We start from the raw sequence: 14294 nt of genomic DNA, 5'->3' as shown, positions 1-14294 counted from the left end.
GTATTCGAGGAGAAGCTCACCTTGAAGGAACTGAGAGCATGCGAAGCATTTAAGTCAGTCTGCCATGTCTTCCTTGGTAACACACGGGCACTAGATTACCAAATGCGTGTCGAGAAGTTGTTGCAGGCTTATAAGGATATGGGATGCCGAATGTCTCTCAAGATTAACTTTCTCCACTCCCACCTCAACTTCTTCCCCCAGAACCTCAGAGCAGTTAGTGACGAACATGGGGAAAGGTTCCCCCAAGATATTACCAAGATGGAGAGCAACTACCAAGGCAAGTGGAACCCCAGCATGATGGGGGGCTTCTGCTGGATGCTCCTGCGCGACATCCCGAAGGCAAAGTACACCAGATCCTCCAAAAAAACTCACTTCTGACTGTCTGTAGTACTATGATGTGTATATATGCTTATATCCAAGTATTAATAGTAATATTTAATTCTGTCAGTGTTCTGTGTCTATGTTTTGTTTCGTTCTGTAATATGCCATTTGAATATATGAGCTAAACACATTATATTATAAAAAAATATATGCATTATAATAAAAAAATGGGATATGTGAAAGCAAAAAAACTAGAGGTGATGGAGCAAAACTGTTTAGAAATTTGAATTCAGCATATCAAAATGAGTCAGAAACACCTAATCAGCATATCAAAATGAGTCAGAAACACCTATTCACATGCTTGCCTCAGAATATATTTTTTTGTAAACCAGTGTAATTTATTGACAGCTTCAAGTGCAATTCAAATATTTGATTCAATGTCGTTATATATCTTACTGGATCTGGATGGATAATAACTTTCATTAATTTAACGTGTACTTTAAACTCACTAAATAAACATTTTTCTTGTTTACTGTGTACTTTAAACTCACTAAATAAACATTTTTCTTGTTTACTGTGTACTTTAAACTCACTAAATAAACATTTTTTATTGTTTACTGTATTTTTCAAACTCATAAAAAATTTTTTCCTTCTTTACGATGTACTTTAAACTCAATCAATATTTCTCTGCATAACGGGATTCCTGGTTTTCTGTCCCGAAGTCCATCATTTTGTTGGGGACGTAACGCATGCAATGGGTGATGCCGGACACACTCACCGAGTATCAAATTCATCTCCCCAAGCTAAAAGGACAATTTCCTTCCTTTGTTAAATTTACCAGACCCCACAAACCAAACAACATCCTCCGCCGAACCCACGGGGTCCGAGTCTAGCAGAGTCATTGCTGCTGCGCAGGATTGTACCAATTCAATAAATACCGATCATGAAAGAGAAAGAGAAAGAGAAAGAGAGAGAACTTTCAAAATCCACCCAATTTGACCTACAGTGTGCTATGTGTTTTGATGCCTCATCGTGATGGATCCTCCATGTCCACGACGTCCTTTAGACGTTAACATTGTCCAAAAATGCACGAATGAAGGAGGAACAGGATTGTGTGCGGGACACTCGATCGGTCTTCGGTGGAAGTGCCGGTGCCGCGTCCGATGGGCGTGGAGGGAATGGGAAAGAGGTGCAGAGGGCGGGGAATCCGGGGCTGGAGGTGCTGAGTTACGAAGAGGGCGGGGATGGCGAGAAAGCAAAGCGGAGCAAAGAGTGCGCTCTTTACTTGGAAGCTGCGCGAGATCCGAAACACCCTCCGAGTGTGCACCGTCGGGTTCCAGGAACCACGAGTGCATCGCCGCGGATCCCGGATCCCGAACATGTAACTCGGACACGTTTCCGCGAGGGGGAGAAAGGTGAGTTTCTCGAGCTCCATTGGTGCAGGTGCAGGTGTCTCTCTGATGGACTAAAAACAAAAAGCTCGGGTCTTGTTCTCGGTTTCAATAAGCGTTCAATATATACATCTTTTATCTTGGGTCCAGGGATATAATCCCGTGTCTGGGGATGCATTTTGCTTGTCTGCATTGTTTAAAGGTCTGGATGAAAGCGTGTGGGGAATAGGGTGCTATATATATATATATATATATATATATATATATATATATATATATATATATATATATATATATATATATATATATATACATATACATATATACATATATATATATACATATATATATATATATATATATATGTATATATATATGTATATATATATATATATATATATACATATATATATATATACATATATATATATATATACATATATATATATATATATATATATATATATATATATATATATATATACATATATATATATACATATATATATATATATATATATATATATATATATATATACATATATATACATATATACATATACATATATATATATACATATATATATATATATATATATATACATATATATACATATATATATATATACATATATATATATACATATATATACATATATATATATATATATATATATATATATATATATATATATATATATATACATATATATATATATATATATATATATATATATATATATATATATATATATATATATATATATATATATATACACATACATATATATATATATATATATATATATATATATATATATATATATATATATATATATATATATATATATATATATATATATATATATATATATATATATATATATATATATATATATATATGTATATATATATATATATATATATATATATATATACATATATATATATATACATATATATATATATATACATATATATGTATATATATATATATATATATATATATATATATATATATATATATATATATATATATATATATATATATATATATATACAAATATATGGAGTACTGTATATACCATACACATTCCACCAAACATGGCAATTGGATCTCGTTTCGCTCAATTATTCACAAAACTAAAATCATTTGTAAATGACAATCATTTCGAGGTTGGAGATCCCGTATTAAAGGAGCGTTGCTCGGATAACGAGTCATCCATCCATCCACGTCCCGAACCGGAATACAAACTGGCAGCGCAATCACTTTGTCGTCATTGATAAATAACACGAATACGTTGTAAACAGCCGTCCCGGTAGGCGGTAACGCGCTCCAGTACTAATAACAACAACAGGGGTTTTCAAACGAGCATGGAGGCGCGGAAAGACGCATGACAATGGGAGTGAGCAGCGCCAAGGAAACGTTGCACAATGAGAATAACGAGCCCGTGTGGCGTTGTACAATGGGAGAGTCGAGCTAACGGGTGTGTCATACAATGGGAGCGACGAGCCCGTGGGGCATCATACATTGGGAGAGACGAGCCCGTGGGGCATCATACATTGGGAGAGACGAGCCCGTGGGGCATCATACATTGGGAGCGACGAGCCCGTGGGGCATCATACATTGGGAGCGACGAGCCCGTGGGGCATCATACATTGGGAGCGACGAGCCCGTGGGGCATCATACATTGGGAGCGACGAGCCTGTGGGGAATCATACATTGGGAGAGACGAGCCCGTGGGGCATCATACATTGGGAGAGACGAGCCCGTGGGGCATCATACATTGGGAGAGACGAGCCCGTGGGGCATCATACATTGGGAGCGACGAGCCCGTGGGGCATCATACATTGGGAGCGACGAGCCCGTGGGGCATCATACATTGGGAGCGACGAGCCCGTGGGGCATCATACATTGGGAGCGACGAGCCTGTGGGGAATCATACATTGGGAGAGACGAGCCCGTGGGGCATCATACATTGGGAGAGACGAGCCCGTGGGGCATCATACATTGGGAGAGACGAGCCCGTGGGGCATCATACATTGGGAGAGACGAGCCCGTGGGGCATCATACATTGGGAGCGACGAGCCCGTGGGGCATCATACATTGGGAGCGACGAGCCCGTGGGGCATCATACATTGGGAGCGACGAGCCCGTGGGGCATCATACATTGGGAGCGACGAGCCTGTGGGGAATCATACATTGGGAGAGACGAGCCCGTGGGGCATCATACATTGGGAGAGACGAGCCCGTGGGGCATCATACATTGGGAGAGACGAGCCCGTGGGGCATCATACATTGGGAGAGACGAGCCCGTGGGGCATCATACATTGGGAGAGACAAGCCCGTGGGGAATCATACATTGCGAGAGACGAGCCCGTGGGGCATCATACATTTGGAGAGACGAGCCCGTGGGGCATCATACATTGGGAGAGACAAGCCCGTGGGGTACCGGTCGAAGGGAGAGAAGGGAGAGAGTCAAAGCATGAGCCTATGGGATGTCATACAATGGGATTGACAAACCATGGGGCATCGTACAATGGGACTGCTGAGCCCCTGGGTTGCGTATAATGGGGAAGGCAAGACAGTGGTATAGAAGACAAGCCCATGGGGTGCCGCTTAATGGGAGAGATGAGCCCATCGGTGGATTCAGCAATTTTAGAAAGATGCCTCTGGGTGTCTTCATAAAGGGATGGAAGGGGAGAAATGATACCAATGCGTATACATGGCAGGCAGCTTCAACTATTCTGCCTTCATAATAAATAGATAGTTGCTAATACTGGAGAGTAAATGCACTTTAAATTATCATCTCCATCTGGCTTTCCTAAATTTCACTCTTCCTCTTGTAAATTTCAACCTTACTTCCTTCTCATCTTCGCTTATCTTCCTGGTGGTTGGTGGTTGAAGCAAAAAAGAGGAAAGTGAGAGTGAAAGCAAATTGAAATTATTTTAAAAATAATAACAATAATAATTTAAATATTCAAATGCAGTATTTAAATATCTCATATACACTATTTAAATATACATTGGTGGGAATCGCCGCTGAAAGTGGAAAATAAAATCATTAATTTTACCATCAGCATCTCGTGTGTGAATCACGTGCCCGCCAACACACCAGCTCTTCTTGTGCAGTTGATTGGAAATCAATCACAACCTATGGTTTTGAACGGTGTGATTTTACCTACAATGCAGTGTGGAAAATTATGACTTGAACAGGATGAACCTTTTTCAGGTAGTATAGAGCTAGAAAACACATCACGTGCAGAACAAGAACATTAGGAGACATAAATGTACTTTTACCTGAATCACAAGGACATTAGGATACAATGGACAAATGTTTCACACTTTCACTTTTTGTATTCTATCTCTTCCCAAAGCCTCTATGCCTCCATCTCTATCTCTTCTCTGAGCCCCTCTCCCTTAATCTCAATGTGTTCCTTGAGATTCCATTGATATATATATATATATATATATATATATATATATATATATATATATATATGTATATATACATATACATATATGAGGGATGCTCAGTGAGGTCTCAGAATGAGATACAAATGTCCAAGAAACTCCAAAATGTACTTGTGCCCTGCTTGTCTGAATGTCCTGTGATAAAGTTATATCTGTTTAATACACAGTTTGTCTACTTGCCAATTAATATAATAATACTGTAGAAGTTGAAACAAACTTTGTTTTTCTGATTGTAAAGGTTGGTACAGCCAAACACAGTGTCAGTCTAATGGCCATCGTTGATGACATATTAAAACGTTGTTTGTGACTAAGATGAAATAGGCTGTAGTATATCCGATTGATGGCTTATGGGGGTGAAGTTCCTCATCCCGTTAGTATGATTTCTGTCCCCATAGATTACCTTTAAACTCCTCTTTGTCACAGTACCTGTTCTGTTCCCAATAATACTCCACTGAGGATGGTTAAATGAGTAACTGCGGTATGACCTTTTGTGTAGTGGAGGATTGGGGGCAGAAGCGATGAGACCAAGTGTCGCCCTCTTGTGCCTAAACTTTCTTGTTTTTCGTCCAATGCATCGTTACATGACGTAATTCCTCAAGCCTTTGTCCCTTCGCTGAAAAATGACACAAAGTCGTTTCCTGATTTTGAGATAAACACAAAATCCAATATTATAAAGTCAGCCACTGCCTATTTGAAGGTTTTTCGTTTTCTTCATTGATAACCATACAATTTGCAAGATACAAAAACTTTGCAATCAAGTAAGTTTATTAATTAAAGTGGTTTAGAGCAGGGTTGTTTCCTCTCCTCAATTTTGGGCTTGCTCCCTCCCACACTTCCGTCCCCACATCATCCCCCAACCCGCCCATGGTTACCTTCTTGAAGAATGGCCCCAGTTCCACTGTTTTTTGCATTGTTCGTAGCTGTTTTATTTTATTTTGAAATTCGAGGAACAGGGAAACAATGTATCTCAATTTAGCGGTGTCCCTGACACTCGCTGTCACCTGAGTATAAATCAACTATCACCGCTGAGACATCGTGACGATTAGAAAGGGAAGCTTTACCTTGATGGCAGCACTTTGGAAATAGAAGTGCAGCTGTTCTTTCCTCCTGTTTTTTCAAAATCTATGCATGTTTTCATCGACAAATAGATCGATACATACATACAAACATATATACATATATGTTTACAAAGAATTCGTGTCAATGAAGTATGAATTTGTATGAAGTATGATAATTTTCATTGGCAATTAGCATTACCACAGTTTATCTGACATAGTTTTAGACAAGTGACATTTTTTTAAGAAGGTACTAACAAAGCCAGACAAATATGGATAATACACCCCAATCAAAATATAGACCAACTACTGCACCGTAGTCCCAAGAAGAGAGCCCGACATAACAACACACATATATATATATATATATATATATATATATATATATATATATATATATATATATATATATATATATATATATATATATATATATATATATATATATATATTGTTGTGGTTACCAGATTCGCAAACCACCATTCAGGTCCCTTAGGTGAGGTATCTCGGTAAGTGCATGTGTAGTTAGGCCCAAACCCGTTGTCTAGTGGGAATACATGTCATTTATACGTGCTGCGACTCTTCAGGATAGCCGTTTTTCTTTTACTATCTTTATTTTGGACCAACCGCCATGATCACAACCACAACAACGACCACCAACCACAACGCCGCTTCACCACAACCGCCATGACCTTTACCGTCACAACTCGCCACCATCGCATCACCGTCATCTCGCGCCACTCATGGGCACCAATGCTGGACTCGTGTAGGGCGCACGTTGAACAGCGTGTACAAAATCACGGATTTTCTGCTTCAAAAACGGATCCAAAACGACACACGCCCACTTTTTGCCGTCCAATCGGTGAGCGAGGGGCGACTGGTGGCCCGCCCCCAGGGCGATCGATATATGCAAATTTTTGGATCAAAAAGCCTTCACGCCCACTTTTTCTCGGGCCAATGGGGAGCGAGTTGAAAGGTCAAAGGGAGGGGGTCAAAGGCGAAGTTACGGGGGGATAAAAGGACGGTGTTCGTCAGTCAAAGGAGTCGTAAAAGTCGGAACGAGAGAGTCAGTAAGGAGAGAGTCAGCAGAACGAGAACGAGGAGTCGCAAACAAGAACGGACAGAGAGTCAAGACTTCGCGGGCGGTGGAGCTGCTCGTCGTGTGCGTTGGAGTCGGAACGGAGGGGACGGAGCTGTGGAGAGGCGGCGAGGGCGGACGAGGGGGTGCTCGCGTCGTGCAAGGAGCTGCGCGCCCGAGGGAGGCCGACAGCGCGACCTGGCCGAGGTGGAGACGCTCGTCGCATATAATAAAGATCCTCTGTACCCCGAGCATCAGCGGCCCCCTCCTGTTTCCCCCCCGCGCTGGGATGGTGCGACCAGGGGGGCCCCGTTCCCACCCCCAGCCAGGCACTGTCCACGAGGCCCCGGGTTGCGGGGCCATCGCCGCTCCGCGTCTCATCACCAGACGGGTAGGCCCGACCAGGTCTCGGCCCCAGGCCTACCTCATTCTTGAGGGTATTTCTTTTCCTTGGTTTTGGGTGTGTGTTGTCGGCGCCGTCTGTGAAGTAGAATTGTATAAGTGTTGCCGTGTGCTCGGTAGTCGGAATTAGCTCTGCACTGTGTTTTCACTTTTATGTTTGCTTTTTGTGTAAATGGAATTGTGTTTTCTTTTTTGTGTGCTTTTGGTGGAATTGTATTTGTGTGCCTTCCGTGCTCGTCGCGAATAAATGTGCTTTATTGTTGAGCTGTTCCCCCCTCCGCCTCGTCCTCTTCCCCATTGAACCCCCATCTTGCTTCACGTAAAGGGTTGGTAGTGGGCTGAATACGCCCGATAATTAATCGAACCGTCGAGGTCGACGATAACACCGCTCGGTTATTCTGATAGTCGGAACGGGTCGCGTAAGTGGCCCGTGTCCGAAGTCGACCTGCGGCGAGGTGCGATCGCCCGGTCTACCCTCCGCGTGGGTACTTAGGTAGTTCGAATTTGGCGAGCAACCCTATCCCACGCGGGGGCTGATTGGCTCGATCGCGGTGAGACCGAAAGGTCCACCCGTGACTGGTTCCCGGCGTTAGTCCGAGAGGGTCACGACTGGATTGTCCGTCCGGTGGGCGACGTGCCGCGATTCGAGTTACGTGGCAGTCAGCACGCCGGCGGGCGCGAAGACCGCAACACTGGTGTCAGGAGTGGGATACAAATTCATCGCCCTCCTCGCGGCACTGGTATTGGAGAGCGGGACAACAGGCTCTCCTGTCTCCAGCGAAATTCACGGGAATCGGTCCAGGGGTGAGAGAAGCGACCCCCGATTCCCTCCAAATTACGAGCGAGCAAATTAACCCTTCACGAGAAGCAAGATGGCGTCTCAAGGCGAGCGGGAGCCGGGGGTATTAGAAATGGATGTAGAATGTGTAGAATCCATGGTCCAGGATGGAATCCCCGAGCAGGAAATGTTGATTGTGCAGGAACACGGACTCGCCCAACTGAACCCAGGGCCCGAGGTGGGTGCGGCAGCGGCCGCGGTGTATGACACCTCCCCCCCCCCTCTCCACCAAGACCCTTCCCCAACCCTTGCCGAAACGGCTCAGCTGAGTGCATCCAACATGGCCCAGCTTACAGCCATGCTGGCGGCAATGAACGAAAAGATGAATGCGAAAATGATCGAAAAAATGGATGCGAATATGAAGAACGAAATGAAAAGCATGAACGAAAAGATGGATGCGAATACACAAAAAATGGATGAAAAGATGGATGCGAATACACAAAAAATGGATGAAAAGATGGATACAAATACAAATGAAGTGAAAACGACGATGGATGCGAATACACAGCAAATGAGGGAAGAGATGAAAGAGCTGCGGGGTGAGACGCAGAACATGGGCCGATGCCTGCAGGCGGGCATGAAGGCCGTGACCAGGGAGCTGTGAATGGCGACTCCACGTGTGGGAGCAAACGAGCTGGGTGGGGGTGCAACGGCTGACAGGCCCGCGGTGGAGGCGGGTGAAAAAATAATTCGTGGAACGTGTTGGGCGAGGGTCGTGACGATGACCGAAAGGGAAAAATTAAATGGGGAGACCAAAACGTGTGAGACGAGACACGAGGTGACGACAACGGAAATAATAGTTGAGACGAGGGAGGTAAAGGGTGAAGAGTTGGCAGAGACACGGGAGACAGAAAAAATAGAGGGAAGACTACACGATGAAGATGGGGTAAGTGACGCACACGCACACACGGAGGTAGTGGAGGACAATGGGGGTGAGCTCGCGGAGCGTGTTGGGACCCGGTGCGAGCACCTGGATGGCCTCCAGGAACGAGGGGAGGGAGTATGCCCCCTTGAGGCGAGTCACGACCAGGTGAGTTCGGTCGTGCTTTGCGAGGTTGAGGGGACGAGTGCTGTGGACAGGTGCTTGGAGAGCTTGGGGGGTATAGAGGCCCCGGAGACCCTTGTGGGGACACGAATCCCCAGTGTGGTTGTCCCTGTGTGTGTGGTGCAAGGCGTGAGTGCGTCCCCGTGTGTGGAAGCGACCCCGTGTGTGAGTGGTGTGGTAGCGATGGTGCCGGAGTGCGTGCTTCCCAGCACGCCGTGTGTGGATGAGGCACCGTGTGTGGAAGAGGCCGTGTGTGTGAGTGAAACGGCCAGTGTGAGTGAGGCACCGTGGGTGAGTGCCCCCGCGTGTATGAGTGAGGCACGGTGTGTGGATGAGGCACAGCGGTTGAGTGCCCTCGCGTGTGTGGGTGAGGCACCGCGGGTGAGTGCCCCCGCGCGAGTGAATGGAGCACCACGTGTGAGTAGTATGGTTTGTGTGAGTAGTGAGGCACGCGTGAGTGAACGGCCGTGTGCAAGGTCGCTGTGTGCCAGGGAGACCGTGTGTGTGAGAGAGCGGTATGAGAGGGAGATGTCGGTTGGCATGCGGGAGCACGCAGCCGCGTCTCCCGTGTGAATGTGATGGTGTGGACTGTGTGCGTCGTAACACGCAGGTGTGCGTGGGTTGAATGGAGACGACGACGGCGACATGGGAGGAACGAAAGCCGAGTAGCGGCTGTAGTTGTTTCGCGGACCGTGCCGGGTTCACCCAGCAGTGAGCACGCGGTTCGTGCTGTGCAACGCACGAGACCGCCACGTGCTCGCTTGTGAGAGTGAAGTCCCGGTCCGGAAACGCACGCGGTGGATTTGCCGATCCCGCGGACGGACAAAGTTAGGCAGGTAAATGGATTTGGACCGGACGGGTTCTCCACGCGATCGTGTGTGTTAAGCTCCAACGGGCAAAGCACATGTGTTCGCGTGGGGAACCCCTCGAAACGTGGGGCTTGTGTTTTTTTTTTATGCGCACGGTGACGTCATGGCTGCACGTGTGGTTGGAATCCGGCAGGAGGGGTATCTCTGCCGGATGGTAGCGTCCAAGGAGGGACGAGGAACACGTGCAGCTGCATGACGTCACGGGCAGGTGCAAAGTGCGCGAGCTCTGAGTTGCCGCGCTGGCGCTGCGCATGTAAAGAAAAAAAAAAAAGAAGAAAAACAAGCCTCACTTTCGGGTGCGCAGGATTCCTGGGTAAGGGGTGGAAGACCCCCTTAACCTGGGCACAGGATGGAAACTAGTTAGGGGGAAGGGTTAGCTTAGTTAGACCGACTTCATGGGGCAGGGGTAAGTCCTCATGGAGTCCGTGGAATGGATTAGTTAGAGGGATTGTAGCCAGATTTAGGTTGGGAAATTTTTGAGATTAGGAGACAGAGACAGACTTTGGATGTGTAGAGGGGACGTAGCTTAGCTACGTAGTGTTAAAAGGAACGTGCTACTAGTTTAAGGGACGACGTGGGAGCACGAGTTAGTTAGGGGATGTAGTTAGGAGGATGGCAGAGTTCAGCGGTGTGTGTGTTGAAGAGTTGGTGAGTTGTGAGGTGAGTACTTGGTGAGTGAGTGAGGCCAGCGGGTCTGTGTGTGTGGAGTGAATGGGGAATGCATGGTGCGATGAGTGATTGGGGGGAGGAGTGACTCCCGCCCAAGGGACCCCGGGGTCAGAGTAAAGTGAGTTAGCTGGGTTAGTCAAATTGAAAAATGGAGGTCGTTTTGTTGTTGGTGGGAAAGTAGGCTCGAGACCCGTTTGGAGGGGTGCAGGAGCCCTGTTGATGGGCTTGGGAGCGTGGCTGCGAAAGGTGAGTATCGCTGAGTGGGTACCCCGGGCACCAGGCTAGTCGGCCGCGGTAGGCCATGGGCCCATGGGGGGCCGGGATAGAGTAGTGGGCACGGGTGCGCCTGCTTGGTGCGGGGGCCCGGGGCGCCATTAGCCGCGTGGGCAGTGCAGTGGGCACGGGTGACCCTCGGAAAGGGGCCCGGGAGGCCGGCCTGCCACGTGTGCGTTTCAGGGGAGGTGCCATGGGGGGCACTCCCCGGTGTTAGGGAGCTGGTAGGCTCGGAGGCAGTGTCGTGCCCGGGGGTGCCATAGCGGGAGATTCGGCAGAGGGTCGTGCCTGCCAAAGGGAGCCACGTGTCCCAGCCAGGAGACCGTGTGAGGGCACGGAGAGAAAATTGGGGGTGAGGCCCGACATTGTGATGACACCAACACAGGCGACGGGAATCTGGGTTGATAGAACCAATAGTTTAAGCGAGAGGCGCTTGTTGAAAGCCCCGGGGTAGTTTAACAGTTAAATGGTTAGGGTAGATTAGGAGATGTACCCCTCCGCACCATCCATCCCCTCGCTCTCGTTGTGGGCCGCTGGACCCACTGTGGGTTAGATCGCCGAACTCTGGGGAGGCCATTCTGAGGCTTCGTTGGGCCTCGACACAGGACGCTAGCTCTCCCTTGTTCCCCTCCGGGAAGGGAACGTAGGGGTTGGGAGTAGGCTAGGTAACAGGATAGGTTAGCCGAACAAAGACGATAAAGGGGGTTAGGGGACGATTTATAGTGGGTAAGTAAAAATAAAAACAACAAAAAAAATAAGTTGGGGCTAAATTGGGGTTTGACAAATTAAGGGAGTGGGTATGTACAGTGACAGGCAAAGGCGATAGGTGGGAGGGAGACAGGAAGGTAGGTCCGAGCCCGCCTTCCAAGTGGCCAGCACCACCGCACTCCCTCCACCAACCTCCACTGAACGGCAAAAGCTGGCCAGCTTCATCTGCTGGCTGTGTTGCTGCAAGGCCTGTGCCGGCCCACTTCATCTGCCGGCTGGCTGTTTTTCTTCAAGGCCTGTGCCGGCCAACTTCATCGGCAGCTGTTGTTTTGCTGCGAGGCCTGTGCCGGCTGGATCATCGGCAGCTGTGTGCTGCAAGGCCTGTGCCGGCCAGTTCAGCTGCTGGCTGTTTTTCTTGAGGCCTGTGCGGGCCAGTTTGTCTGCCGGCTGTGTTTGCCTGCAGCGGCCTTCTTCTGCGGGCTGTGTTTGCCTGCTCACCTTTGCCATGCCATGCCCACTGCCCATGTTCACAAGCCCCGTTCAATTTTTGCTTTGCCCCCCCTGTTCATTTCCATGTGCGCCAGGATCTGAAAGCAACAGTTTGCAAGCTGCAAGAACTGCCCTGTTGGCAGCTACAACACGGGCCTGCAGTGGCGGCCCGTGCACCGTGTTTGTGTTCATGCATCCATTCGTTGTGCTCATTGCGTGTGCCACTTGAGCTGGCACGGAGACTGCGTTGTGCAGCCCAAGCACCGTTGTGGTTCACTGAGTTCAGTTCAAAAAGGAAGGCCTTGGACTGCGTGTGAGCAGCCAGCCACGTTCCCTGTCACCTGCATTGTTTGAGTCAGAGACTGCATGTGGGCAGCCTGGCTCCCTGCTAACTGCTTTCTTTTGCAGAGTTCAATGATCCTGGGCCATGGTTTAGTGTAAGATTTGTAAGTTAAGGTTAAGATGTACTGTACATATGAGTGCGCCCCCGGCATGTTTGTCTTAGCGCCGGCAATTTTATTTAAGTCGTCCGTGTGAGTGAGTTTGTTTAGGTAGTTACGCAGCCCTCAGGTTATTTATTTTGGGGACACGAATACCATGAATGTCGCACTCAGGGATCCGTAGGTAAAATGTACTAGGGGAAAACTACACATGATGGCACACGAAAATTTGACGACTCGGGACGAGTCTGTAAGGAAGGGGTAGTGTTGTGGTTACCAGATTCGCAAACCACCATTCAGGTCCCTTAGGTGAGGTATCTCGGTAAGTGCATGTGTAGTTAGGCCCAAACCCGTTGTCTAGTGGGAATACATGTCATTTATACGTGCTGCGACTCTTCAGGATAGCCGTTTTTCTTTTACTATCTTTATTTTGGACCAACCGCCATGATCACAACCACAACAACGACCACCAACCACAACGCCGCTTCACCACAACCGCCATGACCTTTACCGTCACAACTCGCCACCATCGCATCACCGTCATCTCGCGCCACTCATGGGCACCGATGCTGGACTCGTGTAGGGCGCACGTTGAACAGCGTGTACAAAATCACGGATTTTCTGCTTCAAAAACGGATCCAAAACGACACACGCCCACTTTTTGCCGTCCAATCGGTGAGCGAGGGGCGACTGGCCCGCCCCCAGGGCGATCGATATATGCAAATTTGTGGATCAAAAGCCTTCACGCCCACTTTTTCTCGGGCCAATGGGGGAGCGAGTTGAAAGGTCAAAGGAGGGGGTCAAAGGCGAAGTTACGGGGGATAAAAAGGACGGTGTTCGTCAGTCAAAGGAGTCGTAAAAGTCGGAACGAGAGAGTCAGTAAGGAGAGAGTCAGCAGAACGAGAACGAGGAGTCGCAAACAAGAACGGACAGAGAGTCAAGACTTCGCGGGCGGTGGAGCTGCTCGACGTGTGCGTGGGAGTCGGAACGGAGGGGACGGAGCTGTGGAGAGGGGGCGAGGGCGGACGAGGGGGTGCTCGCGTCGTGCAAGGAGCTGCGCGCCCGAGGGAGGCCGACAGCGCGACCTGGCCGAGGTGGAGACGCTCGTCGCATATAATAAAGATCCTCTATACCCCGAGCATCAGCAACCCCCTCCTGTTTCCCCCCGCGCTGAGATAGTGCGACCAAGGGGGCCCCGGTCCCCCCCCCCGCCCGGCACTGTCCACGCGGCCCGCGGGGTG

The 14294-nt window shown here is 47.9% G+C and overlaps 1 protein-coding gene across 1 annotated transcript in view; it reads left to right on the top strand.

The window, feature by feature from the left end:
* Positions 1-1548: 1548 nt before the first annotated feature.
* LOC147025114 (sphingosine 1-phosphate receptor 3-like) overlaps positions 1549-14294 on the top strand; it is a 61362-nt gene continuing 48616 nt past the window's right edge. Inside the window, exon 1 of the mRNA XM_085885743.1 lies at positions 1549-1736. The gene's annotated coding sequence lies outside the window, so the exon portion shown is untranslated. The remainder of the gene's footprint in view (positions 1737-14294) is intronic.

This window comes from Eptatretus burgeri, chromosome 6, assembly GCF_056783735.1.
Source record: "Eptatretus burgeri isolate ZD-2024b chromosome 6, Ebu_testis_v1, whole genome shotgun sequence".
NCBI classification, from domain to species: domain Eukaryota; kingdom Metazoa; phylum Chordata; class Myxini; order Myxiniformes; family Myxinidae; genus Eptatretus; species Eptatretus burgeri.
The sequence above is the reverse complement of the archived record's forward strand: the minus strand, read 5'-3'. Positions and strand labels throughout refer to the sequence as shown.